The 21,167-nt window shown below is 39.4% G+C and overlaps 1 protein-coding gene across 13 annotated transcripts in view; it reads right to left on the reverse strand.

Moving 5' to 3' along the window:
* Positions 1-21,167, reverse strand: part of LHFPL2 (LHFPL tetraspan subfamily member 2) — a 260,793-nt gene that overhangs the window by 62,408 nt on the left and 177,218 nt on the right. The gene's annotated exons all lie outside the window — the stretch shown is intronic.

A 21,167-nucleotide genomic window follows, 5' to 3' on the forward strand; every position in this document is an offset into this window, starting at 1 on the left:
ACTTCTCCAATAAAGCAGAATGAGCTCCAATGAGCTAATACAAACATTACCCATCTGTTTATTGACTTATTTGCTGAGAAATCCAAGCCCTGCCTTTCTTTTCTGGGCAGTTGAGTAAAGTAGAGTTTAACCTGACTCCAACACCTTGGGGCTGTGATTGCGACTAAAAAGTCAAGGGCCAAGAAACAGCATCTTCTGTGTCTTTTGTTTTCAGGACAGGAGCATTCAGCTTCTGAGATAAAAGCTGCAATTTAATTCTGCATTTGGAGTAATCTATTCCTACTTAAAGTGGCAACTTTCTTTCTTGAACTGTTTGTTCCCTTCCTTTCCTGAACTGGAGAACATTTTATAGTCCTCCAAGACATGGAAGCATTTTGGGAGCCATTTGCAGGATACTTGAAACCCCCTAAGTTGATTACTGATAAATGAATGTATGAATTAAAGTCCATTTGCAGCAAGGGTTCTCCTGATCAACAGAAGGCACTCTTTAAGGCTTCTCAAACTGTAATTTGATTTTAATAATAACAATAGCTAGAATTTACATAATGCTTTGAGGCTTGCAAAGCAATTCACAAGTTATCTCATTTTATCCTCATAACAACTATTATTATTCCCATTTTACAATGGGGAAACTGAGGTTGAGTAATCACTAAAGTGAAGCAATTTATCCAAAGTCACAATGTTACTGAGTCAGGATCCTGTACTCAAGTCTTCCTGACTCTAAATCCAACGCTCTATCTATGGTGCCACCTACCTGTCCCATATTCCTGATCAGATATGAAAAAAGTAATGCTCAAAAAAAGCCTTAAATTCAAACCAAATGTATATTTAAAGCAAGCTGGATGTTGAAACATGTATTAATGTTAATTCCTATTTGGGAAACCAGGTTTCTCTTGGAATGTGCTATGAACATGGAAGTCAAAAGTCACATCCTTTTTTATTTCAAATATGAACCATATGAAAGTGTCCCATGATGTTACTGTCTGCTGCTGTTTATCTTTTTTTTTTTTTTTTTAAGCAATCGGGGTTAAGTAACTTGCTCAAGGTTACACGGCCAGTTACTTCTGGGTGTGGTGCTGAGTATATGAGCCCGGATTTGATCCAGGTCATCCCGACACTTGCTGCTGTTTATCTTTTGCTTTTTGTGAATTATTAGAAGTATGCTGAATAATTCTCTCAACAACCATCAGGAGGCTGACTTACATTTATTTCAGGGCCATTTATCTCTGAAAACTACTATTATTAATGGCATAGTAAAGTACCTGTTTTTACTATGATCATTAGCTAAACTATTCAAATATCATTCCTCTCCATCCCCTCTTCACTCAAAAAAAAACCCAAAACCCAATGCCCCCACAAATAATGAAGCAGTCTTATTGACAGAAGTTTCTTCTTTGACATTAATTTAAATTGATTACCAATTTCATTTGGGCATTTATCAGTAAGACTGTGAGTGGTTTACCAATGATTAAAATTTTTTTGCTCCAAAGTTATTATGTATGGCCAGTTTCTTATAGGATGAAGTAAAGCTGGCCTGATTACAATGATAATCTCAGAGAGCAAAGTGTAGGGGTAAAAGGATGCTGGTAAGACAAAATGTTTGGGAGACCATCACATGCATTTGAACTTGTCAAGCATGTGATGGGAGGATGAGTCTGTTCCAGATTCTCATGTACCCATCTGTCAAGGCACACTTGCCCTGAGCTCTATCCCTCCAGCTCAGTGACCCTAGGCCCAATCTCCCCCTTCACTGAGGGAGTCAGTCATAAAAACAAATGGGGCTTTTGCAATGTGGACAAGAATAAGAATGTGGCCCTTCTACTTTGTGGAAGTGTGTAGTGACTACCTAAGTGAAGCAGGCTGAACACATCTCTCAAGGTGCTTACAGCTGAGTTTATATGTGCATCAAAATTTCTGTCCCATCTGTTATAAATACAGTATATATAGGGCTGTGGAGACTGCAGGAAGACAGGATCAGTTTTTTTTTTTTTTGAGAGTAAATGAATCAGCAACAAAGAAATGATTAATTCATCCAATTGGAAAGGTTTGATTGATTTGGAAAATAATGAACCATGAAAAATGCTGGGTCTTTTTTCATTACTGTTCCTTGTGTATGACCCTAAATGGTTATTTGGAAGTACTTCTTTTAACCCTTTCTCCCAAAGGGGCAGAATCTGATGATATATATGTTCTGTGAAATGGGTGAGTAGTCATGCATGTTGTTTTTATTGTGCAAAGCAGATGTGGTATTGCTTCAAACATGTAAAAGGGAGAAGGATAAATAAACAGGGCAGCCCTACTGGATATCTGATATGGCAAGTCCTAAACAGGAATAAAGATAAAAAAATAAAGATAAAATGGGTCATAAGTTCTTAATATCACTTCTTCAAATTTACTCTTATGAAATAGTTCCAAGTAAGGAACCTGGCATTGTGAAAAGAGAACAAAACTCAGTATTCTAAGTCCTGGGTTCAAAGCTTACTGTTGATATATTCTAGCTGGGTGATATTATACAAGTCTCAGTCTCTTGGGTTCTCTCTCTCTCTCTCTCTCTCTCTGTCCTTATCTGTAAAATAGGAACAATACTTGCTCATAGTGGAAAGTGCTTTGCAACCCATAAAATAGTGTATAAGTGTGTGTTTTTATTATAATGGTGTTGAGACTAGAAACATGCCATCCATATCTATGTAAATTTTAATCAAAGAAACTGTTATCAGTTTCCTTGTCTATCTGTTTCAAAATGCAAATCATGAAACACCAGGATGATCTAAAAAAGTTTGAAGAGAGTTTTGTGGGGTAGGGCATATTCATCAATTTTATTTGAAACATCTTAGTTTTACTTTTTTTGCTATTGTGTTTGTATTTTTTCTATTCTACTTCCCTTCCCCCATTATCCCATCTAGAAAATCAATGTAAACTGAGTCAATAGCCACAATTATCAACTAATTATAGTTTGCATGTTCCTTAGTTGTAAATTTGGTGGGGGTTTTTTTGGATTTTTTGTTTTTTGGTTAAGTATAATATAAGCACAAGTTCCCCTACAAGGCTTAGACAAAATATGTTTAAGTTGTAGAGCAGAAGAGAGGCTCTTTGAGGGGCAAAGGGTCATTAGTTAGACTTAGCCCTTCTAGGCCAACTGTAGGCCCGCTGTTCCCTCATCCTAATTTCCCTGTTGGTACCTATTGATCAGCCCAATCCTTGGTTTCAGCTAAGAGGAAGGTCCAGTCATGTCAAAGTTGAGAAAGGCATTTGCTTTACATCTTTGGTAAGTCGTTTTTATCTCTAAAATAGCCTTCATTTTTTTATCTTCAAGCAGATGAAGACCATGTTTAATGACTGATGTACATCCTTTCTCAGAAAACCCAGAGAAAATTCTAGAGCCTAGAAGGGAAATTTGGATTCATTTTTGCTATTGTGCCAATAGCCAGGACTCACTCATTTTCTCTGTCTCTTTCTCTCCCCCTCCATCTCTCAGTGTCTCCTTCGCTCTGTTTTTTTCTCTGTTTCTCTCTGCCTCTCTCTCTCTCTCTCTCTCTCTCTCTCTCTCTCTCTCTCTCCACACACACACACACAGACACACACACACACACAGAGGAAAAAAAGAATCTCTGACACTGATCACTTTCTTATCTTATGAAACAAAACAAAACAGTTAACGAAAAAAAAGTGAAGTAATAAACATGTAAGCAAATGGGGACTGAATTGAGTCTCCCTGTACTCTGAAGTCTACTTCAAAATGTTGATTTATTGTTTGCTCATTCTAGCTACTCAATTATCCTACCCCAAGACTTAAAAGGTGGAGGGGGAGCAAAGAATAGTGAGTCTGAGAAGGAGTCATTACAATAAACAGGCTGCTAACACAAGGTCAAGATAAGGGAAAATGTGAACAATAAAATATTGTCGATGTGACTGGGGGGGCTGCAGGGAAGGAAATCAGTTGGACAATGCACAGATGTCTGTGTTCTCCCTGCCAGGAGCACAGACAAACAGGAAGGCCTTAAAGTTCTGTAACAAGGGAAAACTAGGTTTTGCTTGATGAGCAGCTCTGAGACTAGGGGGCCAAGCACATGACTGGAATATAAAAACATAAGGTTGTGATTAGGGCTATGAAAATATTCCATCCACAACCTATATCCCAGCATGGCTTTCACAAAAAATTCTAACTTGGCTTCTCCTAGAGCCTGGACCTCAGCCACTCTTACCCTATTCAGGCTGTATCTTCTCTACTTGGATGGTGGAGAATCTTGGGTCTAGACCCTTCAATGCAGGTGTATTCTAGGATTAAGGGAGATTTATACATCCGGTGGGTTCAAATAAACAAAAAAGGCCAGGTTCTCACTGGAGGAGGAGGAGAATCTTGAGCCATACCCCAAACTGCCTTTATCTGCTTGCCAAGCTGAGACAGAGAGCAAGATTTCTCGGATTATCCACATGGCACACATTCATAACCATGCCACAAAAGATGCCTGGAACTTGGAAAAACTTCTTTGAACATTGCCAAGTGTGGGGTTCCATGAACCCGTTTTTCCTTGTAAATAGTTTGTGGTTTCTCCACAACCACCACCATTCCCATCTCTCCCCCCACTATGCCACCCCAGGTAATTTTGTAATTAATTTAAAGACTATGGAAACAAAGAGTCTTTCTTAAAAGTAGCTCTGGTAACTCTGCTTTACAGAAATAATAAACAAAAACAAACTATCACTGTAAAAAAGCCACATTTCACTCAAGCCTGTGAGCTATAAAAACACATGGGGAGTAGGTTGGGATGGTCAAGGCAACAGAAAACCCCCTGGGATGGTGTCAGGATCTTATGCTAGGACTAAATGGTCTTTGCACAAGAATTAAACAGACCAGTCCATGCTGAAAAGCAGTAAGCTCTTTATTTTGGTGTGTTGAAGGGGAGGCCATGTGGCTTAACTGGAGACTGGAGGGGAACCCTGAGGGGGAGTCATGGGCAATAAGAGAAAGCTTCTAGAAAGACCTACCCACTGACATGCCCCTTCAAGTCCCACATATACACTGGGCCTGGGGCTGATGAAGGGCAGGGCAGGGATAAAAACCAGAGATGGCAAGAGGGCCTCAGGCGTGAAACTATCCAGAGCTGAACCCTGGATTTGTGAGAAGCTGCCCCTCCCAGAACATGGTACAAAAGTTACATAAGCTCTTGCTGAGACTCCTGGGTCCCAGCTCAGGCACCCTCTGGATCAGAACAGCACTGGGACTAGGGCTACTTAGGGACTTTACAAGGTGGAGAAGGGGCCGACCCAGGCAGGTCTGATTGGTTTCCTTAATATCAGGCAAAGTAGATGCTAGTTGGGGAGGAGGCTAGAAGCCTCTTAGGTTAGAACCAATTCAACATCTGGGGGGGAAAGGGGATTTCCAGAGAAGAGAGAGGGCAGAAGTAAGGGTCAGGAAAATCACTTGTAAAGTCACATATAAGGCATGGGCCATTTGTTGGACTAATAAAAACTAGGCCTGAAAAATAACAGATAGTTATCATTAGCTGTAAAAACACAGTGCTAAGCAAACAGTCATTCTCTTTCTTTAGAGAATGGGAAAGAAGGTGGGTCTAGAGCCCTTGATCTCCTGTGAGATCATTTTTATCTCTTCCAGAAATCTGACCTTCAGTCAGAAAAGACTCTACTCAGAGGACAGCAGAACCAGGAGAACTTTGTACACAATTACAGACACATCATATCTTTGATGACTGACTTTGACAGACTGGGCTCCTCTCAGCAATAAGACAACTCCAAAGGACTCATGATGGAAAGGGCTATCACATCCAGAGAAAGAACTTCAGAGTCTGAATGCAGACTGAAGCAAACTACTTACTCTCTCTCTCTTTTTTGTGTTGTTTAGTTTTGTTCCTTCTTTCTCATTGTTCACTCCATTGGTTACAATCCTTCTTTACAACTTGACTAATGTTTAATGTGAAGGTATTTGTAGATCCTGTATCTGATTATATGCTGCCATGGGGGTGAGGGGGAGAAAATTTGAAACTCAAGGGACTGTGGAACTGAATGTTGTAAAGTAAAAGTAAATAAAAAAAATTTTTTTTAAAGACTCCACTCAGAACCACTTTCCATTGAAGGAGGCTGGACCAGGGTACCAATGGGGAATAAAAATAACAACAATAGCTAGCATTTGTATCATTTGATGTGCCAGTCACTGTGCTAAATGATTTATAATTGTTCTCTCATTTGGTCCTCACAACAACCCTGGAAAGTAGATACTTTTATTACGATCTTCATTTTTACAGATGAGGAAACTGAGGCAGGGGGGTTTTTTGTTTGTTTTTTAAGTGACTTGTCAAGGGGCCCATAGCTAAGTAAGTGTCTGAAGTAATATTTGAACTCAGGTCTTTCTGACTCCAGGCTTGGTTCTCTATCCCCTGGGCCACCTAGGAAGGCAGTGAGTATGAAACACTCAATTTCTCTATGAAAGATTCTTAACCTGGGGTCTGTGGATCATCAGCCTCTACCCGGCCCTGAGCCTGTGGATAGATTTTGGGGTAGAGAGGTGATGGTCTGTGAATTTGGTTAGGAAAGAAATTATATTTTTATTTTCACTAATCTTTGGTTTCCTTTTTAATTCTATGTATTTTATTTCATGCATTTTAAAACAAAGAAAAAAGGTTCAGAACTCCATCCCCTGCAGTGGGGGATGGGGAGAATCAGGTGACTCATCTTCCCCTGGAGGGCAAAAACAGAGATGAGCAAGAGAACAGAGGGTAAGGAAAGAAGAAGAATAAAGGAAAGAAAGAGAAATAGAACAATTCAAAAAAATTTCTCTTTTAAAACAGTTTTTGTTGTTGTCCAGTTTTTTTTTAGTTGTGTCTAACTCTCTGTGACTCCATTTGGGTTTTTCTTGGCAGATACCAGAGTGATTTGCCACTTCTTTCTCCAGCTCATTTGACAGATGAGGAAACTGAGGCAAACAGGGTTAAGTGACTTGCCCAGGGTCACACACTTAGTAAGTGTCTGAGGCCAGATTTGAACTCAGGAAGATGAGTGTTCCTGACTTCAGGAGGCCCAGCACTCTATCCATTGTGCCACTTTATGAAAAAAAGCTGCAGAATCCACCAAAAAAGATTGACAAGCCAAATTTATGATTCCAGGAGATAGGACAACAACAGAATGGTTGGTGTATCTTTGAAAGTAACTATCAAGACCTGCATGAAGAATAAGAAGCATTGTAGCCTACCAGAAAGGGAAATGGGAAGTCAATACAATCACACACAGTAATATAGGCATAAAACCGACACAGGAGAAAGCAAACATTGGGATCTATTTTCTAGCAAAGGACTGTAGCAGAAGTTCTTTTTGGGCAGAACAGCTGAGCCTGCCCAAGAGGGTGGTAGAGAAAATAACACCAAGCACCCCCTCCCCACAGGGCCAAATGAATGGCCTTCACAGCCCTGCTAGCTCCTGCTGGCCTCTGAGGTTGGAGATTACAGGCATCAAACCCAGATCTCTCCCACTGAGCTACTCCTTGGCTACTCCAGCCAGACCCAGATTTGACCCAGATTTGTGATATTTTACATTTCCCACTGGGAAATCCAACCATATGTGGAAACCTCCCTTTCAACCTCTTTCTCTATTCCTCCCCCAGGCCCCTATCAGGCCACACCACACACAGTCCCACAGAGTGGCAGCATTTCAGTTTCGGCTGCCTACCCAGTTTATGATTCCCACACACAGGCTGGGATTTGGCTGAAAGGCCAGAATCCAAATGCTACTGGTCCATTGACTTCCTATGCCTCCTTGACTTAGAAATAGGCAAACGCTCCTTTTCCCAGTAGCTGGATCCTGAAAACAAGGCTTTAAAAAAATCCTCTTGGGTTTTAATTTGATTCATAACATGAAAATCTGAATTGGATACTTCTCCCCATTAAAAACTCCATACCATAATCAAGTTGTGATAAGGAAATACCTGGGAACACTCAGCAACATCCCTCTATTGCAATTATGTTTATCTAATGCTAATCTAATACCTTGGGGGCAGCTGGGTCTTGAAATAGATAGAGTGCCAGGTCTAGAGTCAGGAACACTCATCTTCCTGAGTTCAAATTTGGCCTCAGATACTTATTAGCTGTGTGGCCCTGGTCAAGTCATTTAACACTGTTTGCCCCAGTTTCCTCATCTGTAAAATGAGCCAGAGAAGAAAACAACAAACCACTCCAATATCTTTGCCAAGAAAATCCCAAACAGAGTCAGGGAGAGTCAAACACTATCAAAAATGACTGAACAACAACAAACGTGAAAGGTTTTAAAGATGTAAACATCAAAACTAGGCACTGTATTGAGATACACATTTAACACTTTAGCATTTACATCATTTCTACACAAAAGCCTTGTGGAGGCCACCAAACGACTTTTGACTCTGATAAGCTATTATGCTGTTGTCAGTTGAATGAGCTCTAAGAACCAAATGGAGAAAAATTAGAAACCCTTTTATTATTTCTGAAGGGAAAGCAACACAATGAACTCCACTTGACCCCAGCATCAACTCAAAGTAGTCAAAGAGGCCTGTTGGGATTCTTTTTAAGCTTTTGGCATTTACATTCCATGGTAATTTTTATGAGATTAAAAAAAATTTTTTTTTTACAGAAAAACACTAAAAAATGCAATTCAAATGTGTGGCCCAAAGCAGAGGGAGTAAAGAGTTAGAATTTTGAAAATGGGTAACAAATACAGATGTAGCTGACCCAGACATCTCAAGCCATCTTTTAAAATTTGAAGTAAAAAGGGATTGTGGAATTGAATGTTGTAAACGGAAAGTAAATAAATAATTTTTTTAAAAAGATACTTAAAATTTTTTGATGTAAAGTTCCAAGTTAGACTCATTTTTGTCAGATGGTACTTGGACACTTAGTCCTGGCTGCTCTAGAAATGAAATTCCCCAGCCAACTGCACTCACCATACCCACTGCTTATCTCATTTCTGCATTTCACCTGAACCACTCTTCTTCTTCATGAAATACAGGCCTCAGTGCAAGAGGATTAACAGGCAGCTCACTAGCATCTTGGAGACAGACAAGTTTGTTTTCCCTCAAGCTCTGCCTGGTGCAGAGGGAGTCAGGCATTGCTGAATGAGCCTTGAGAAAGCTCTTAATGCTGAGAAGGAGCCTTTTTACAAGTTCAAGATATTCCCAGCCTGAGAGAGGCATATATGCCATGAAATAGCCCTACAAGTAGGGAGAGCTAAGCCAGGGAACATAACATTTATCTTTAGATATGCAAATGTAAGTTCATCTTATCTCTTACCTCTCCTCTTTTTGTTCCTTGGCATAAGCAATTTCAAATGGACAGGAGATTTGGAAATGAATAGAGTCCATTTTTTTCATATGATTCTTTTTTGGTCTACAGATTTGACGATCGCACTTCTTTCTTGCAATACCTCAGAGTGGTTCATCAACTAGAAATGCAGTCCAGATAGCTTGTTTTGGAGGGATTCTCCTTCCAACAAAGCCAAAGACTAATGGATTAAAGGAAGGGTAGAGGCAGCTGAAGGGAGAGGGAAATGTGAAAGGCAAGAAGGGAGGAAAGTAGCAGGCCTATCCTCTCCAAATGGCCAAAACTGCAATCATCTAATAATCTAATCACTTAAGAAATTGTGAAGATAGTTGTTTAACTAAAACAGATGAGCTAATTGACTTAAAGCCAGCACGTATAGTTTTGCATTTACAAAAGACATTTTATGTTCTCAAAAGAAAAATAATCCATTTTCTATTTCTGGACCCCCAAACTTGGAGGTTAAGCATTAGAGATATAGGAAGGATAAAAATAGTGTCTATATACAGAGCATTTAATAAATAAATAATAAAGCCTAAATAATAACATATATTTTATAATAAAGCCTAATAATAAAGCCTAAAACTGCATGAAGACTTTTGGAACATTCTGTATTTTCCCTGATATTCTTACCCTGCTTTTCCCTCCCCTTAAACCTCATTTCCCATATTTTCTCCTTTATCTTCTGAATGTGAGAACACATCAACAACCTACAGTGAATTTTCCCATGTTCTGAAGACAATACAGCTTAGGTTAATTGTGTTTGTAGAGAAAGAGAAAAATGGTACCATAATGATGAAAGGAATACATTTCACTTGGGAGTTTAATCATACAACCATATCTGCAAATAGTGCCTTGAACATGAAAGGCATTTAATTAGTGTTTGTTGAATGACTGGTGAATAGGTTCTTGAGCAAAGGATTATCATTGGAGACTTAGAGATTTATTTCTCTCTGTTCCAGTTTTTACCCAGATTTGAGATTACACACACACACACACACACACACTACATATATGTGTGTGAACACATATATACACATATATTTATATATACTGAGTTTACTACATTAATTCAGACTTGTTAATGTACTATTCTATAAGAGTGTTTGACATTGATTTCACATATATGTATGTTGTCTCCTAAAGCTGATTATAATGTAAATTTTTATTGCCCCTTAGAGCCCAGGAAAATACTTTGTATACACAAGGTACTTAAATAAATGTTGTTGACAGAAATGCTTCCATTTTGACTAGTGTCATCCTAATACATGACAACTACTTGCTTTTCCAAATCATGTCTTTTCGTGTTTACAGCAAAGCAACCAAAAATTAACGTAGAAACTTGTGGAGCCTTGACACAGTAACTTCAGGAAAACATAAACTTATCATAATAATAGCCTTGACTTTATGTACTGCTTGCCTTCCTAAGAACTGAAAATACTTTCCCTTTTTATCTCATTTCATTTCCACAACATCTCTGTGAAAAGCACAAGGAAAATCCACAAAGTGTAGCACTCGTCACAGAAGGAGGAAATCACAAGTTGACTATGGAAAATATTCAACTGTTTCATAGATAGTATAGGAAGCAACTATGTTCATCTCCAGGGCTGGGTGCAGAGCTGGCTGAAAACCCCAGAGGTTTACCAACAGAAGGCAGCATGTAGGAAAGCAGATGAAAAGGATCTGAGGAACAAAATCCTCAAGGGACCAGAGTTGCTGATGCTGGTACCCAAAGTTAGGGGGCAGGGGATGGGAGGGAAGGGAAGAGAGGAATAGGGAGAGAAAGAATCATCTGACTGGCTGAATCAACAGTTAGTGCAAGAATTTATACAGAAACAGGGCGTGAATCATATATATGAAAATATTTTTAACATTCTGACAAATCACACCTAGCGATGTGGCAACTCTTCCAAAGGCAGTTCCCTTTTTGTTGTCAGCACTGACTCACGCTGAATATTTTCAGTAATGAGTAAAGAAATTCATAACATAATCTGGAGGCTAATTTCTGAAAGCCAGGAAAAGAAAACAAAATTAATTCTAACACAGACACAAAAATTGCTCTACTGCTGCCTGGTTGGCACAAAAAACATAACAGAAAAGGGAAATGATCATCTTATTTGTTCTGATGATTCCAATTCAATGAACAAACTATCAAATCTAAACTATTTTATTTTTTGGTTTAATTAGTCAAGTGCACACACATGTTCAACCAAGTACCCTTAAGCCAAACTGATGCTATTTGCTTATTTTTTTTCCAAATAATGTTATTTGGCTGAAAATTAGGAAACACCATGATGTCAGAAAAATCAAAATCTCAGGTGACTCAAAGGTGAAAAACATGGTGGTCACTAGCACTTCAACACTTTTACAAATGTTATGTCATTTTACCCTTACAACATCCCTGGGGAGTAGGTACTATTATTATTCAGTTTACAAATTAGGAAACAGAGATCTAGTAAATGTCTGAGGCCAGATTTTAACTGACCTGACTGCAGGCCTAATGCCCTATCTACTGCGCAACCTAGCTGCCTGCCCTAGAACACTATTTCAGAAGACCTGAGTTTAAATCCTAGCTGCCTGATACCTTGTGTGACTTCAGACAAGTAATTTCATCACTCTGGCCCTTGAGGTATATAAAATGATGAGGTGCCTAACACAATGACTTGTCCACTACAGCCATTTAATAAATTCTTGCTGAATCTGTCTATACATGGGGAGGGGGTACAGCACCATGTTGCTTCAGTTATTTACTTCATCAAAGTCAATCATTAAAGCGGAATTAATTATGCAGTGACACTTATTGATTAAAAACAGGAGGGACTAAATAAGGAATTCCATAATAATGTAGTCAAGTTTATTTCATGTGTCTAGACAGGCATGGTCAGAATCTCCTTAGAAAAATGAAACAGCAGCTCACATTCACACTGGGCCAGCCACTGTGGGTCATTTGATCTCCTTATGAGGAGAAGACTGGGTTGTCAGTGGATCTCTGACGTAGGAGGAAATGACCAGGACCATTCTGCCCAATATCATCCTGCAATCAGTTCTCTGCAGCTCACCATATTTACAACTTGAGGGCAGGTTCACCTTGCAAACACTGACTTTTTTTTTCTATGACCTCCTTTGTGTGAGATTGAGATCATTTGGGGGATGACATTTGGCACTAATTTGGAGTAAGGGCCAGAATAACGTATTTGTCTTTGACTTTGTATCTCCAGTGCCTGGCATAAAGCCTTGTGAAGGTTCAGAGATTGAAAAGCTGGAAGGGACCTCAGAATTCATCTGGTCCAACCTCTTTATTTTAGAGATGAGGAAACAGAGGCCCAAGAGGGATAGGTGGCTCACACAGACAGTGAGTTACAGAGCAAGGTTATGAACACAAATCCTCTGCTTTGGGATCCAGTGCTCTGTACTAAGCTATCTAGTAGGGTGTGGACAGATGCTTGTTGAATTAAAGTGAATTGGTGCAAATACTGTGATGCTCATGCAGCCTCTACATTGCAAATAATTTCACAGAAGGGGCCTCTTTCTCTTTACAGGAAATTTCCTTCCTACAATTAATAATGGGTAAGTAGATCTATTCTAAAAATTTTCCTCGAGGCCCCAGAATTTAGATTGATGCCATTAATGCTCAATGAAATTTTACTCACAAACAAACAAACAAAAAAAATCAGTCCCTTTATTTATAAGTAGTGATGTTAGAGAAGAACTATTACATTAATTCTCAGATTTTATTCATGGAAATTACACTGCTTTTCTACAACAGATTTTGATAGAGCATTTATTAAGCACTTACTGTGTGCTGAACATGGAGTTAAATGTTGGAGATGCAAATATAAGCAAGTGAGACAGTCCTTGCCTGCGAGCAACTTATATTCTTTTTAAAAAATTTATTTATTTTTAATTTTCAACATTCACTTTCACAAGTTTTAAATACCCCACCCCCCCTCCCCAAGACAGCATGCAATCTGATACAGGCTCTACACATATGTTCCTATTAAACACATTTTCATATTATTCATGTGAACAACTTACATTCTGATGAAGGAAGACAACAAATAAAGGGGAACTGGAAAAGGGCCTGTGTGGAGACCTGGTGCAAGGTAAGAGAAGTGATAAGGCTCACTTATCATAGCCAGGTGTCCCAAGGGTGGATTCAAGATTTTAAAAACCTACTTCTGGGGTCCTTCAGAGCAATTTTTTCAGCCTTATTAGACATTACCCCTCTACCCATTCTCTGCAATCCAGTCAAACTCATCTTCTTTCTGCTCCTCACTCTATCTCCCGACTCCAGGCCTTCCTTTCTTTGCACCCTCCATATCTGGAAATGCACTCCTTCTTTCCTTCAGAGAATCTTTCTTCCCTCAAGACTCAGCTCAAGCTTTTTCTGATCCTCCCAAATGCTAGAGCCTTCCCTCCCAAACTTCTTTGCACTTACCTAAATTATTTTTTATATGTATTCTGCATTTATTCATATACATACTTACATGGGGATTGAAACTTCTTTGAGTGTAGATATTTATATCCCTGAACACCACATATAGTAGGTGCTTAATAAATGCTTGTTGATTAAGAAAAATATTGTTTGTAAATAAGCCTGAATTCCTTAGTCAAAACTTTGAGGCCACCCATGTGGGGAAATGGCAAATTTCCTTTCATCTTACTTTGCTTAACTTCCAGAAATTGAACAGAGGGTGACAGAGTGAGCAAGAAAAGTGTGGAGTTAGGAGAATAAGAAAAAGGGAAGAGGAACTGATGAAGAAAAAGGCTTGGATCAGAAATTTTAAAATTTATTATTGGTGGGGGTGGGGCAGGGTTATGGCCCAGAATCTTAAATGTCACATGCTTCTTTCTATATGACCCATTGGAATACACTGGTATCCTCCTTCTGGAGTCATATATTGTAAGTTGCTGGCAATCAGTGGACTTTAGGAATGGTTCTTTTAATGTGAGAATAATTCATTCCCCCCAGCAGATCTCTACTAGTCACTGCTTCGACTTGCATCATTACAAAAGGAAATCGGGAGGATTAAGTTCCATTTTTCTTTGCTCTATCAGGCCATCATCAAAGATAGGATGCTGGGCTGGATCAAAAGTAAATTAGGTCCAAAGGAGAGCAAGCCTTCAGGCAGCAGAAAAGGCAGAATTGGCTCTTCAAGCAGCTAAAATTTTAGGCAATTTCTTAACTATTTTCTTCTTTCACATTTTTGCTCTTTCAAAAGAAAAAAGTATAATAAAAACCTCACTGATTCATATTAATGGCCACATAAAAAGTCACTGTGGAGGGAAAGAGCCCAAATAACAAAATATTTTCTATAAATATGACTTTATTACTTTCTATTATATAGAATAACTAAATCCTGGCCAAGGAAACGTTGCTTAACAGAAATCCTGAGAGAACTAGCTGTAAGGGTGAGATAAGAATGGTTGGTAATTACCATATCAATTGTTTGTACTTTCACTGTACACAGTCAGGAGAAGGCAGGGGAACAGATGGGGTCATATCTTGGAGAGTTCAAGGTTCTATGAGAACAAAGGATGTGGAGAAAAGGCTTCAAGAGTACCAGGAGGTATAGTTTTTGAACCAGAACCTGGGATTGAAAGGATTTTAAGTGCTTCCTTTTCAGTCAAAAAAAGGAAAGAAAAAAGAAGGAATGAAAGAGAGAAATGAGGAAAAAAAACAGTGAGACAGAGAGAGGAAGGAAAGAAATGCAAAGATAGGGAGGAGGGAAGGAACGAAGACAGAAAGAAAAGGAAGGAAGAAAAAAAGAAAAAAGAAAGGTAACTAGTTTACATTTCTAGCTGCTTGTAGGGGCTGTTAGGTAAAGTACCATGTGCCAAAAGCCTAGACTGCAGGATCAACTCTGAAAAGAGGAAAAGGCCTTTGCCAAGGATTTATCAACACCTAAAATTGCTTCTCTCTATTCCCTGCACTAACGCAGTTTATTAAATATTTTAAACCCCTTGCCTGACTAAAACAGTCATTACTTGAATTTGGAGCCATCCTTGTAAAAACAAAAACCCTAGAGAAGGTATTAATATGTACAAAAGAGTGAAATCACCCCAAGTCTTTTCTTAGCAATGCTGGGATGCTGCAACAACAGAAGCATATGCTTGATCTGTGTACTTTGGCTGAGCTAAACCTAGCCCTACATATTTTTCCTCTATAATCCAGGAAGTTTGAATTAGCAGGGAAGGGCCCTACTGACCAGCTGAATTGGACACCAGATAAAAATTCCAGTAGGTTGAAGGTTATGTGGTTATTGCAAAGTCAATTCTATAATGCTCAAAGAGAAGAAGTGAGGATGGGAGAAGGTTTGGCCATTTTAACAGATCAACCTCCCCTTCCCTCTTCCCAAAGATGGAACTAGATGGGTTTACCAACAGTTTGATGATCTTCAAGGACTTGGGTGTCTAGTTCTCTGGATAGGAGTGTCCACTGCTGGATGAATAACAGAAGGAATTCTACTGGGATGTGCTGTGGGAGAACTCTAAGATGCTGGTGTCCCTGGGCAATGGGACCCATGTGGAGGGGCTGAGACAGCCTAGACAAAGGGCACTTCCTTTCCCAGAGAGAATGAAATCTTACCTTGGCAAACAGTGTGTGCTGTGGGAGAAAAAAAGAGTCTAGCTGTGATACTGTCTTTGAACAACTCACTCTTCCACTCTAAAGAAAGTAGGAGATTGGAAAACATGCCCTCTGAGATGTGTCTTCCACTTCTGACATTCTGTGATTTTATGGATTCAAGCTTTGCTAAGTAGTAATAGTAATAGTAAGCTCACTCAGGTCCCAGTGATCATGAATTTGCTTTTCTTCACCATCGTAAGTTTTGAAATAGAAACAGAAATTAATGCAGGAACTTAGGATCAGGCTTTCAGATTTAAGTATCAAGCACATCATCCATAGTCTTTCCAATGGTCTTGAGGTAACCCTAGATTTCAGAGGAAGCAACAGCCTAAAATTTGGCTCCCCCTCTGACACGGTTTGCTCTAAAAAGTGCTTCCTTGTACTAGCCGTTGTTTATCCCTGCATGGTCTCACAGCAACATGATCAATGTCTTCTTTAAAAGAAAAATTCCTTTGGAAAGAGTCCCAAATAGGGCCATAAGACTACAAGAGCCTCACCTTCTAGTGACCTTCTCTCTCCTACCTAATAGTTGCTTTGGCAAACGTCCTTGATCTTGCTAACCTGTGAAAGAAGGCTGGAGCTTGGGAATGAGGCCAGGTATTTCACAGGGTGCAACAGTGCCAGAGTAACAGCTGCCTTGACTTAAGCTTTTTAATCTTAGATTATTATTTTTGCCTTCTACTATGAGCTAGACCACAGCAGAAAATAAAGAACTTTAATGCCATTTTTTTCAAGCTTAGCAAGTTTGCTAGAAAAAAGAGGGCATAATCATAAATATATTAGAAATAAAGATGGAACAAAGCAAGAAATGCTCTCCTTTGTATGATTTTTTTCTTTAGTCCAGAAAAAGGAAAAGAGGCTTTATTGTGTTCTGTTATCATTACATAGAAGTTTAAATCCTAAAAGATCCCATTTCTAAATGTATCTCTTTACAAAGCTACTTATATAGTTACAAAGCTACAGAACAGAGTAAAATTAGGGATCACCAGGAAATGGCCCTGGAAATAAACAAACACCTAAAGACAGTGAGGGTTTATTAGACCCTGGATCTCATTTACCAAGGAAGGAGAAACAACCTTTGCCTTGGACACAATGGTCTTACTGTCTTACTTACAGCTATCTCTTAAGAACTGGCATTTGGCCAGGCATGGTGGTAGATGCTTATAATCTCTATTTCCAGGTTTGACATTGGTGGATTGCTTGAGCTTGGTAGTTTTAAGCTGAAGTAGGGTTATTATGTCCAGAATAATTACAAAACCAATATGGAGAGCACCTAGGAGCAGAGAGATGGGGAGGAAAGTGCAGCTAGGGTACCTAAAGAAGAGTGAATCAGCCTAAGCAAGAAACAGAGCAGATCAAAGCTTGGGATCAGGCATTTCCAGACTAGGTGAGACAGGGAGACTGAGTTAAAAAAAAAAAAACCCAACCCCAAACTGAGACCCATTTCCAAGCTGCCTCAGGAACTTCCTTGCCTCCTAAAGTACTCAGATACTGTACTACCCATAGCCCCAAGCTTCTGGCTCACCTCTGATTACAAAGGCACTTAGGGCTATCTTTTGCCTCTCTTTGTATCTCTAGTGCTTATGCCTGACACACAACAGAAGCTTACTGAAGGCTTACTGACTGATGAACAAGCATGCAGATCCAACAATCAATCAATCGGAAAATTCTCATTCATAAATTCTCATTGAATTCTCATTCATAAGTTGGGAACTATTTATATGTGAAATATTTTGTTTTTTAAAAGGAGAAGGGTTGCTTATTCATTTGGTGGAGGGTGTGTGTGTGTGTGTGTGTGCATACACAAAATGACCTACACCTTAAATAATGAACATTTTGTGTTTCCTTGTATGTTCATCCTTTCAGAACTATAGCCAGACTTTCAGTCTGCCATCTAGTGGCCATTACACCTCAAACTCACTTGGAAACTGGCATTAAAAACCTGTTCAGTACATACAAATGCGATACAAACCAATTAATTAATTAACAAGCATTTATTAAGCTGCTCTGTGCCAGGCAATGTACTAGGAACCGAGAATACAAACAGCCACATGAAACAGTCCCTGTCCCTTGGGGCGCTTACTAAACACCAGCTCTTGGAGATTGGAAGTTATGAGGCAATGGTTTACCATGCCACAAAGGACAAAGGAAAAGGCATCTTTGAATGGAAAGGAGATGGGATTGAAGAAACTGATAGGCTTTCATCCAAAGTGAGATAGAGGTCAAGAGACTGGAGGTAATGCTTCTTTGATAAATGTTGTGCAGAGGTGGTAACCATGCAGTAGGTTAATTTGACTTCATAGCTCATTTGAAAGAAGACATAGCAAAGAATATTAACAAGATGACAGCAGAATCTGGTTCACTACTCAGCTCAGGGAGAAAACTTCAACTGAATGTATCATGAAGAACTGGGATTTCAATATTAATGGGCATAGCCTGCACTTCTTTCCACCAATGACACATCCCATCACAAATGGCCTTGACTAGACAAAGATCTGATAGCAGCCCTAAATCCTCTCAGATCTCCCCAATGTGTACACACACACACACACACACACACACACACACACACACACACACACAATGCACATATATAATAGATATTACAGAAAGTAAAAACCACCTTCATTCTTCATTTTTTTTTTTAAATGGAACAATAGGACTCTAACTTAAAAACTTTATTTTCCTCAGATAATTTTAGTCACATTTGTTCCTTTGGGGGAAAATAAGTGGTTGGCTTTGAATAATTGTTACTTTATCATAGAGTACTAGTTTAGTGCTATACATAAATGATGTTTTAGTTTTGCCACATTTGGATGTATCTCCTAAACATCAATGTGAAATGTACAATGCTCTCATCTTGGCCCAAGTTGAAGTTTTACTACCAACACGGACTAGAAGCAGCTGACAAAGCACTTAGTTTCTACGGTGTGGGCTGATACAAAGGCCTCTAAGCCTCAAAATTACCAAGCTTAAAACGTCCTCAAACACTAGCTGCTACCACACATTACTGGTTGATCATACAAAGCCACCTACTCTGACTAAGAAGCAAAAAGATGAGAAGTCACATGGATTTTTGAGACTGCTTGCAATGCTGTCTGTAGAAATATTTCCAGTCTAGTCTCGGAGGCCTTGGGTCATGGAACTTCCCTTGTTTTCTTAAGGAGATTTCCAATAGGGGAATACATTTGACTTCTCTTTTTGTTCTTTTATTTCCTCTTTCACAGGGAGAAAAACCAAACTAAACAACATTCAGTGAACTGAACTCATTCTTGGCCTCTATGCCTTGAGATCCAAGATCAGAAGATTTATCCCATCCAGGGGTTTTTCAGTCTTCTGAAATGAGCAGTTGCTTTCAAATACATAGCAATTCTTTTTTTATTTGAAACATCTCCACTCCTTTTCCCTTGTGAATTTAACAGAGAAATAGGAGCCAGTGGAAAAGAACCTTACATAGTCATCTGGAGGAAACAGTATTTTCAATCTTATTTTAATTAAGATCTTTCGTAAACCTTGAACCCATCCACCTGAATACTTTGCCTTTATTCTTCTTACAGCTTTCCATCCTGAATCCAGAATGCCATGTTCTTCCTCTTAGCCTAGTCTCTGAGTCTTTAGCTACCTTTTACTGTCTTCCTGAAGCCCTCTTCTGCTTTGGGATTATGGGGGACATAAATATTACAGATGACATATATCTCCAACATGCTGATACAGTAGGGAAAATGGGTATTTTCTTCCTCTTCTTTCACTTGGGACCATCTACATGCCAGGATGAATATGCATCAAATCAAAGTGAGAGCATAAAAACATGAATTTATGAAAGTTACAAAAGAAGGGAAAATATGTCAGATAGCCTGTATTACATTAAATTACATGGCAGGTGAGTGGGGGCAGAAGAGTAGAAAAGCAATTATAAATGGTCTAACATATCGAAGACTCTTAGTCGATCTCACCTTCTGCTTTATCCACCCCTACCCTACCTTATCAATATAAAACCAAATATGTTTAGGTTTAATAAATTGAGTACTTAGGGTAAGAATAGAAATTGCTGGTGGGGTCTTTTTTTTTTAATGTGGATATCACAGAATGTCAGAGATCATCTAGTTCAACACTATCTTTTTATGGTTGAGGAAACTGAAGCCCAGATATGTGGAAGGCATGCATCTAATCAGTGATGGAGGTTGGACTAGAATTCAGAGCCACTAACTTCTCGCCGCCCAAGTTCTTTCCTTAAAAAGCTCAATGAGGGCCAGTCAATAGGGATAGCTTCTCTCACTTCAAGAGCAGCCAACATTATCCCCATTATAATTCTGCTACATGCAAACTGCTAAAAGCCCTCATATCCCAAAGCCTGGGGGCTACTTCTGGACAGTATTATACCCAACCTGGTCATAGGTACACACACTGGGATGTTCCTCCTTAGCTTTTGGCTTATGATGTCCTTTGGGGCTAAGTCTATCTGTTCTGGATGGTTAGGAATATGTCAGGCCTGAAGCTACATATGCTGAATAGTGAGGAAGAGGATTTATTTTTAGATATCAGTGGCCTAGCTGCCCTGGCCAGGCTTGGTCTCCTCCCTCCTTGATCAGCTAAGAAGCGCATATTGTTTCCTGTCTCAAGATTCTGGGGGTCATTGAACACATGCTAGGGATGGGGTGACATGCTTATGAAACAGTTCTCAGTAAATGGAAACAAGATGATTTGGGAATGATTTCTTCTCAAAACAATTTCCTCAGCACCCACCCTTTCCTCCCACCATGGAACCCATCCTGAAGGGATGCCAAGAATGGAAATAACAAAAACATAAACACATGCAAAGAGCTTTATACCTTCAAAGAACTTTGAAAAGAACATGGCGCCCATCAGTTAACCCTCCAATACCCTACCACCTGAAGTGAATACTAAGTCTCTCTCTCTCTCTCTTTTTCTCTCTTTTTTCTTTCTTTTTGGAGGGGGGAAGGCAGGGCAGTTGGGGTTAAGAGACTTGCCCAAAGTCACACAGCTAGTAAGTGTTAAGTGTCTGAGGCTGGGTTTGAACTCAGGTCCTCCTAACTGCAGGGTCGGGGCTCTATTCACTTCACCACCTACCTGCCCCAATGCTAAGTCTCTTAGAGTGCAGAAGTGCTTAATTCCTGAGTTGTTTTTGTCATCCAGCTTGTTGGGGGGTGGAGAGTGGAGAAAAGGGGTAGTGAGCACTGAGGCTATGAGAATAGCTCACAGACTACCTCATCACCTTCCTCTGTTTT

This window comes from Petaurus breviceps, unplaced genomic scaffold (genome assembly GCF_028583685.1).
Source record: "Petaurus breviceps papuanus isolate PSGF00001 unplaced genomic scaffold, PetGlider_PUasm1.0 229, whole genome shotgun sequence".
NCBI classification, from domain to species: domain Eukaryota; kingdom Metazoa; phylum Chordata; class Mammalia; order Diprotodontia; family Petauridae; genus Petaurus; species Petaurus breviceps.